General features: G+C 34.8%; 1 pseudogene; it reads left to right on the forward strand.

Moving 5' to 3' along the window:
- The first annotated feature begins 799 nt into the window (after window positions 1-799).
- LOC132037134 (uncharacterized) lies at window positions 800-7,724 on the forward strand (annotated as a pseudogene).
- The last annotated feature ends 2,230 nt before the right edge of the window (window positions 7,725-9,954 follow it).

Below are 9,954 nucleotides of genomic sequence, written 5' to 3' on the forward strand. Positions count from 1 at the left end.
TTTTTCAATTTGACTCGATTTATCGATTTGGTGCGATTTGTCGGTTTGCTTTGTACAGTCCCAGTGGACAGTATGGTTTCTTGGGAAGGACCTGTAAGGCAGTAGCTTTTCAAGCTTAGAAAAAACATCTGTTACTTATTTCGTTTCGAATCAGACTAGTTGTCATGATATCCTCGAAAACGAGAACTTTAAATTATGTGAATTTTTATTATTTTAACATTATTTTATTAAATTCATTATAAAAATTATAATTATTAATACATTTTATATGATTTTTAATACTTAAATTTTAATGATAAAATATAAATTGATATGATTTAATAGAGATTGTTAATTAAATTAACTTTTGAAACATGACAATTAGTTTGAGCCGGATGAGAGAGTAATATTTATTTAAATTTAAAAGCGGATGGTACTTTAAGACAATTGTCATTTTAGTTAAAGAGCTAAGAATGTGTGATATTATTTTCTCTAGTCTCTTACTGGTTATTCTCAAAAAAATATCACTAACTACTTCTTTAAGAAAAAAGATAAGAATGACTTTCTTATTGAATAGGTTTAATTTAGTATTCATTCGTTTTATTTTATGTAAAAGTGTTACTATTTAGGAATTTAAATAATTTCTTTAAATTCTTTTTAAATACTTATAGCTATGTTGACTTGTAGTAATATTTTTCGTGTAATTTTTAAATATATAAATATTATTTTAAGATATTTAAAGAATTTATACTTAAATTTATATTTAAGATTAAGTATTTTGATTTTTATACTTCGACACTTACTAACTTCAAGACAACGGCTTAAGAGCATAATATTTAACTCATTGTTGTGGATTTGAGTCTCGGTAGAGATATCCTTTTTACCGTTTTAAGCCACTTGACCAAGTTGATTGAGTAGGGGATTTCTCAAATTGAAGGTGTTGCGAGTTCCCTCGTTTTTTTGTTTTTGTTTTTGTTTTTTTTTTTTAAAATACTACTCAATATAGAGTTCAAAAAGCAAGATGAAAGCACTGATTAAATTCCAAAATATGCTGAGTGATCCTTCATCGACTCAAATAGTTCTTATTTGTGACGACAACCTCATCCCATCCAAAGGAGGTATGGATTTGTCGAATTATATAGTTTGTAGAAGAGTAGTTTGCAGTTGTGCATTTGTTTGTTGTGCTTCCTTCTTTGAATTCCATCGCCAACTGATTTTTCCAATGACTGCTCCAATATCTTTATATTGCGGCGCCCCCCGTATATATATCTGAGTGAAGATATTCATAGCCAGCATATGCTCAGTATAGATAGTACTGTATTTTTCAGCCAATTAACGCTGCAATATCTCTTCTAGGTTATCAAGCTAGATAATATGAGGCACAGCGAGAATCTTTAATTTATGGATTTTGAATCCTAATTCTTTTACTGGATTTAAATAGTTGTTTGTACAGATTAAATACATTTTTTAATATCAATACAAGATTTAAGTTAAAGTTATTGAATTCTGTTGAATTACTAGCTACCTCTGCCACTGTAGCTCGCAATCATAACGTCATAAGTATTATTCAGTAAGCAAGCTGCCAAGCTTAACATGTACTCATGTGCGTCTATAATTAGTGAGCAGGCATATAGTCTAAGAGGAAAATCAGAAAACATGTCAAACCTGCTGACGGCGGCAGCGGCTTTGCTGCTTAATTTTGCATTTTTTTTTTTGGAACAAAAGGAATTATTACATCTACTTGGTGAATTTACAGCATATACCAAGATTTAGCAAAAATTGGCCACAAATCTATCATTGATAGCTGGCCAATGAGTCCCGATCTAAGGCGGATCAAAGTGCCATCCAGAGTGTTTTTTGGGCCTGATCCTGAACGAAGGAACTTGCATTCTGTCTATTCTAATTGCACCTCTGATATCAGGGGGGAGTTCCCTTTCATTGAAATAGATTACTTTCTCAGTGAGAAGGTTAGCGTGTTTAGAGAGTAAGTCAGCAACGTCATTCCCTTCTCTAAAGCAATGTTGAACAGTGATGTTGTGTAGTTGAACCGCTTGTTGTATGAAGGCAATATCATTTTGGAATTTCCAGGGGACTTTGCATTTGGCAAGAATCATGTTAACCACAAGAAGTGAGTCTAGCTCAAGGATAAGATTATTGAAGTTGTGATCCAAGTACCACTGAATTCCTTGTAAGGCAGCCTGAGTCTCCGTGTAGTTGTTAGTGGTGAAATGCACTAGTGAAGCAAATGTCATTACCATGTGTCCATTTCTCTTTCTAACGATGCCCCCTGCCCCTGCCTTGCCTTGGTCAGCTATGTAACTTCCATCTGTGTTGAGTTTCCATTCATTATCTCCTGGATAGGTCCATAGCACCATTATGCTTCTGAGTTGAGATTTATAAGATTCTGAGATGTGACAAACGGTGTTCCAGTTCCAGCTGCTATCCATGGGACTGAATTTCCTTCCCATACTTGATTTGATCTGGAGGAGGATCTGCTGTTTGATTCTGAACACTGAAAAGTTCTTTTGTCCATATTTTTGTTGCACACAGCTTTCCATGATTCCCACACAATAATAGGAGTAACATATAGTAAAAACTTATGAACTCGATTATTTGCATGTATGGCCCACCATTGGTTTAAAATGGACATTAAATTTCTTCCTCTGGTCCGGAATCCAAGAGGAGTAGAAAAGGAGTTCCATACACGTATGGCCAAGTCTCCAGTAGAAAACATATGATTTAACGTGTCAGGTTTAGGGTGTATACAACATCTACAGTCAGAATCAGAAGTAATCCCAAACTTAGCAATAGTGTTATCAAAAGGAAGCTTTCTTTTTAGGATTCTCCAAGTGTTAAAAGAGATTTTGAAAGGGATATGGCTATGCCAGATCTTCTCAAGCAGTTGACATTCTGATCTCTTTTGTCTTCATAATTGAAATGCAAAGGAGCAAGTAAATTTACCTTGTGGACTTTGGGTCCATGTAGGTTCATCTTTACCTTGTGCGGTGTTGAAAGGAACTGGAGCAATTTCTTGAGTGATCTGATTGTTGACAGTTCGTTGGAGTCTGTTGATGTTCCAGTCATTGTTGAGGAAGAACTCTTTCACCTTAGTGTTACCAGGTTTGTTGTTGTATATGATGTTGGAGTGTATGGGTCCTGATGGGATCCAGTTGTCCCACCAAAAAAGAGCGCTGCCCTCATGGATTTTTCAATAGATATATGGCTCAATTCTGATTCTAGTCGCAAGCACGTCTCTCCATGAGCTGGAGTCTTTAGGAACTGGCACCTTAGAGATAAGATTGGACCTAGGGCAGTATTTACCCTTTAAGAACTTAGTCCATAAATTAGCTTAATTTTGCATAAATAAGCTATACTATGTGTAGTAGTAATTAACTTGGTATACAATCCATAATATAATTACGAAAATACTACAAAATGATGCATTTTCGGACATACTTGTTTACACTTGCATATCTATTTCCAAGGCAAGATAGCTCCAGAAAACAAGTTATCAGCAAGCCACATGCAAAACCAAGTGTACAAAAAGTCGTAAGGTCATTTCAATTTGTCCATCAATTCTTATGCCAAATTCATGCGCAGAGAAAATGTCAGCAGCTTGTAATGGTGGCGTGGGATCGTTTTTCAGCGCTTAGAATTGTCTCAGACTAAGCTCTTCGACTAAACATATTGCTTTCGACTAGAATTAGGTGCACATATATAAAAAAGGGATGTATAAACAAGTTGTGAAAAGATGACTTACAAGAATGACTTTGGATGATCTTAATTGAACTTTCGATCTCGCTTGTCCAACAGGTGAATTTTCAAGTTCAACAACTTTTGCCTGAAGGTTTGCATATGGGGCAAGCAGTGATTTCCCTCAATATTTTTCACGATTTACAGAGCGAAAGACGGGCCGGTTTCTTCTAATCATTTCGTGTTAAGAAATTACACTCAATGATCTTGAAAATGAGTGGAATTAAACTTTTGACCCCCACTTGCCCCGTAGGCAAATCTTCAAGATCAAAATAAATTAATTAGTCAAAATAAATTATACTTAATAGGGTAACCAAGGTCAAAAGTTCTTGACTACCCACCTCCAAAATTATTCTTGTAAATCACCTGAGAAAAATAAAAAATAATCATTTCCTAGTCTTGTAATTAAAATATAGCCTTATATTCGAAAATCATTGAAAACTAACCAATTTTAAAATTCACGAAACTTTCATTAAGTACGAACTTAGAAAAGTGAAACTAAATTCGTCCATGATATTATGATGAAGTTTCACTTTTTTAAAGTTATCACCTAGAATTTTCACTTGTTTAAGCTTGAAATTCATATAACTGCCATAGTGTTACCGCATTAAGTGTGATTACTTTTCAACAAATTTTCAAATACTGGCAATTTCTCAAAAAATCAATCCAAAAAGTGGCTAGCTCCTACAATTTTTACCACTAGTCCATGTGCTGTAAGTCCAAAATCAAATACAATAGTCCTGCAACTCTGTTTGCAACTAATTACTCTTCTTGACGTAGCCATTTAATCTTCTACAAAACGGTTGGAGTTAGAGGACCTGCTCAAAGGTTTTTTTTTTTTTTGTGAAATGTAATTTAAACAAGTGGAAATGGGTGCCCTTTAGTTTTGATAGCAACACAGATATGAATACAAGAGATTATTTTTGTTACTGGGGACATCAACTTGTTGTTGAGTTATTTAGCAGGTTTGTTATATTAGCATGGATTTTAATATTTAAAGCGGTTGATAAAAAACTAGCTTATTCCCTTTAGCAATTCCCATATTCTTAATAGATATGGTTCAAAAATCAGAATAAATGTGATTGGTGTATCATATCTGTCAGTCGCTCCTCCTAGTTCTATAGTTCAGAGAAATAATGTGGTTTTTTGCTTTCTTTATGATTAATTAATTTAATTCTTTATTTATTATGCATCAGCAGCTACTACCTGGGGTAGGGGATAAAATGGTGTAATTTCTGATACAGAATCTTCACTTCTCTTCTTAATCTCAACGCTTTGAAAATAAGTGTTTATGCTCCCGTTTGTTGGTTATACCAATTTTTGACTGTTATTGTATCTGATTTCTCATTCGGCAAAGAAAGAAATTTGATAAAAGACTTGGTCTTTATAAATTATTACTAATTAATAGAAGATGCATGTTTCCACGCTGAAAGGTTGTTCTGATTAATTCGTACTGATGTTAGTTGGTTCTATTATAAGATTTTTGACTTCTGATATCACTGGAGACACGAATCAGCTGCACAGCTGTGTGTTGTTGGTATATGATACCAAACATGCTTTAGTAATTAGGTTTTCATATTGTCTCATCTATTCTTCAGAGCCTGGATTTGAGATTATCTAGTGTGCACATTATGCATATTTATGGCATCACAACAGCTCATATTATTTTGAGTGTATTGGTTCCTCTGTTTTCCTGCTCATTGACTCCTACATATGTGATATTTAGGTGGAGCTGAAAGGCTAATCGTGGATGCCACTGTAGAACTTGCTTCTTTGGGGCACAAAGTTCAAATTTTCACAGCGCACCATGATAAAAGTCGATGTTTTGAGGAGACACTGTCTGGTAAGAGTATCTGTTTTCTATGTTATGGTCCTATACCAAAAGAATATCCATTGTACCCTTAAATGGGCTGATATCATTCAATACACTACACAATTTACAGGTGTCTTCTCTGTTCTGTATATGGTGCTTTTCTACCCCGATGTAACTTTTACCATCTGCATGCAGTATGTGCATGTTTGTTGCACTTTGCATGTTATGCTTGTGACCTTCGTTTGATGTAGTTCTAGCAGATCAGGTCTCTGTTATTGTTCCACTGATGATGTCAAAGAAGTCGAAGGTATTGTATTTTCAAAAAAGAATCAGTTTCTGAGCTTTTAGCATAATAATTTATGGAGTTTACCTCAAGCAAGTTGTATTCTACTGCCATTTTCCAGATCTTTTGCTAGCACAACATACAACTAATTTTAGGAGGCTATATTACCCATTGACTTCATTGAAGAAATAACAATAGGTTTTTATTGAGCAGTCCATCTTTCTATCCTCGAGATTGTTTTCTCACTTCTATTGTTCAAATTTATTCATTTTTTTTTTCTAGTTCGTCTTTGATTGCATGGTCATTCTGTAGGTATGGTGGATTTAATCCTGGTTAACATCAGGTTTACAGCATCTACTTTTGCGAAGACCTTCAAGAATCTACATACGCGTGGAATTAAGCCAGCTGTCTTGTACCCTGCGGTCAATGTGGATCAGTTCAGAAGCCTAATGCTACCAAGTAACAGAATCATTTCAATCTCTAACAGAGGTTAAAGAAAATAACTCATCCATCAGATACTACTACAATTTCAGTTCACTTTGTTTTAGGTTGAATTTTCTATCCATCAATCGCTTTGAGAGGAAAAAGCACACAGAATTGGCAATATCTGCCTTTGCAATGCTTGAAATGAATCAGGATCAAATAGCAAACATGGATGATGTTTCCTAGGGACTATTGCAGGCAAGTTCTGTTTATTTCTTCCCCTAGTCCATTTATACACATGAATATCAGACTGACATTGCCATGTGGTTTCTTTCTCTTTATTTTTTTTGCTAGTGGTATGTATTTCGTATGTTTGAGTTGCATTATCACAAGACCAAGAAGGTGTATGCAAATTTTATTATTTTCCTTTGGCTCTAGGCAATAGGTAGGAGGTGTAGTACGTGGAGAGTTGATAGCGTGATACATGTTTGTGTATTCTCATTACATACAACAATAATATCTAGAAATGCCCGCAATCTGTTGTTTATGAATGGGAACTTTGACTAAAGAAAGTCAGCCTTGATCTCTGATTAAGGACAATCTGCTGTTAAGGTTGAATATATGGGAATTCCTTGGGGTGTTAGGCTCACTTCTCTCTGGTTAAAGTTCTAAATTGCTTTGTTGTATGCGAAATAGGTCCTTTAACATCTTATCTAGATGGATATCTAGAATGTTGCTTTAGCTGAAATATAAAATATTCATCGTCTAGCTGCGAGTCTGGGATTTATGCTCAAGTTTATTCTCCATGTTGAACGTTACAAGAATTTTGCTACGTTTTTTTTTTTTTTTTCAAAAAATTTTAGGCGGCTTTGATAATCGCCTTCGAGAGAATGTGGAGTACCTGGATGAACTGAAAAAGTTGGCTGAAAGAAAAGGTGTTTCTCATAGGATCAAATTCATTACATCGTGCTCTACTGCTGAAAGAAATGAACTGCTTGCCCAGTGCCTGTGTGTTCTTTATACACCAAAGGTGCGCCTAAATTTGATTACTCTTTACTGAATAATTCCGAACACGTTCTTTTCTTGAGGGAGAGAAAAGACTCATTGGTGTGGATGACTTTGTCATTATATATAAGTCTAAATGGTCAAACTTTTTCTTTCATTTATACTTGAAACTAGGATGAGCATTTTGGTATTGTCCCCTTGGAAGCAATGGCGGCCTATAAGTCCGTTATTGCATGCAGCAGTGGCGGTCCAGTACAGACAGTAAAACATGGTGTAACAGGCTTCCTCTGTGACCCTAACCCACAAGAGTTCTCTTTAGCAATGGCTAAGTTCATTCAGGATCCTCGCATGGCAGAAACAATGGGGCAAGATGCCCGTCAACATGTTACTGAATCATTCTCCACAAAGATATTTGGCTAGCATCTGAATAGATATCTCATTGATGCTGCTCGAGGTAAGGAGGAATAGCATCCTCTCGGTTTTTGTTATCTCAGACTCAATTGACCTATGAGGATGTTATCTGTAGTTTGATCAACTCCTCAGGGTAATATACCCCTATAGATTGATCACAGATTTCACTTCATTCTCCACCAGAGAAACTTGGGGACATTAATAGTTTGTTCCAACTCTCAATCGTGATTTGTAGATTTTTACAGACAAAAAGAAGTAAAATTACTTGCACCTCTCCGCTAATTTTTAGCATACCTTGACTAAACTACCATGTTTACAATGGTTTTATTCGATAGTTTTGCTTTATCTTCTTAAATTAAGGAAAAACGAACCGTAGAGAATCATATAAAGCTCTTTAACAATCACAAAAGTGCAAGAGAGAGAGAGAGACGTAAAATGAAAAATGGAGAGTGTAATAAAGAGGTCCAACAGATACACTATAGGAGGGAGGCTATGGACAACAAAATATTGTCCTCTATTAATTCATCTACCAATTATAAGCTCCCTTAAAAATATAACGCACTTGATGTTTGCAATAAATTAATGCATATCAAATATTTATTTTTTCATACACATATCACCACTTACCCATGGTTATGTGACATGTATTTCTCATTTTAATTACTAAAATTAAATTGTTTGAATTAGTGTAAACACTGAATGCAGATATTATAGGTTTTTTGGCAATTATATCTTTGTGATATGAAGTAGAACCGGCGCCCAGCTTTTGAAAAACAATCACTGTCATGAAATTTCAATTTTTACGGGTGAAACTCTAGAAATGTAAAGTGACTATTTGTGAATTTTAACCCACAGGAATTGATAAACAAAATCAAACCCAATTCCATTCATTTTATAATTCATAAACAAATTAAATTATATATTTCTCAAAGTATCAAGAGAGTAAAAACTTATCCGTGCCTGGTTGTTTACATCAAATAAATATACGGAAAAGGGCCAAATATATCCCTGTACTATCAGAAAAGGATCAAATATACCCCTCGTCATACTTTGGGTCTAAATATATTCCTGCCGTTATACTTTGGGTCCAAATATACCCCTCATTTTAACGGAGAGACTCATGTCATCATTCTATTGGACTATTTTAAATTATCTCATAATTAATAAAAATTTAATCCATAACCCGATATCCAATTAAAAGATCCATACCCATACCCGGAAAATTAAAAGCGAGCTTCGAAAAGCTTTCTCCAATGGCTGCCAATAGTATGACCGGCGAGCATACGACCGGCAAGAAATGGCCGGTCGTAAAGTTCACATTTTTATCACACCAAGAAAACTAAAATCCACAAATAAAATCATACAAATACAGAAAGTTTTTTGTTTCCACAAAAACTCAGTTCATAGCGTTGAACAATGATTCAAGAAAATGAAAGAAATGTTAAAATTGGGGCAAATTTATTACTATAAGTTACCTGACTGCCACTCCAAATAGCTCTAAGAACAAAGTGATTGGGAATCTCAGCTAATCTAGGAATATATTGAGTTGTAACAAATATGCTAGCTCCAAGAATTGCTATATGTGGTAGTTGAGCCATTGCAAGATCTTAAAACATTGATTGATTTAATAGTACTCTCCTATTTTTTCAGTTTATTGGACTTGTATTGGTCTTAATAATACTACATGTTCTTCAATTTCATCACTGCTATATGATTATTAATTTTCCTTTTTCCACTTGTATTACTCTGCCGCACATTCTTTTGGGTTTTATCCACCATGGTCAATGTGATAGAAATGGGAGCTTTATGACTGGCCATTTCTTCCGGTCATATGCTCGCCAGTCATACTATTGGCAGCCATTGAAGAAGCTTTTCGAAGCTTGCTTTTAATTTTCCGGTTATAGATATGGGTCTTTTAATTGGATATCGGGTTATGGGCTAAATTTTTATTAATTAAGAGATAATTTAAAATAATCCAATAAAATGATGACACGTGTCCCTCCGTTAAAAATGAGTGGTATATTTGAACCTAAAGTATAACGAGGGGTATATTTGAACCCGAAGTATAACGGTAAGGATATGTTTGGACTCAAAAGTATAACGAGGGGTATATTTGGCCCTTCTCTGATAGTACAGGGGTATATTTGGCCCTTTTCCGATAACTATATGCATGCCGCGTGTTTGAATATAGACTTCTTTAAGTTAGCCATGGTTAATTAATATGTATTTTTACTTCATCAAGTCACTTAATCATGTAAGTTGTATTGGCGGTTTGGTGTAAACATCT

The sequence above is a fragment of the Lycium ferocissimum genome, chromosome 11, assembly GCF_029784015.1.
Source record: "Lycium ferocissimum isolate CSIRO_LF1 chromosome 11, AGI_CSIRO_Lferr_CH_V1, whole genome shotgun sequence".
NCBI classification, from domain to species: Eukaryota; Viridiplantae; Streptophyta; class Magnoliopsida; order Solanales; family Solanaceae; genus Lycium; species Lycium ferocissimum.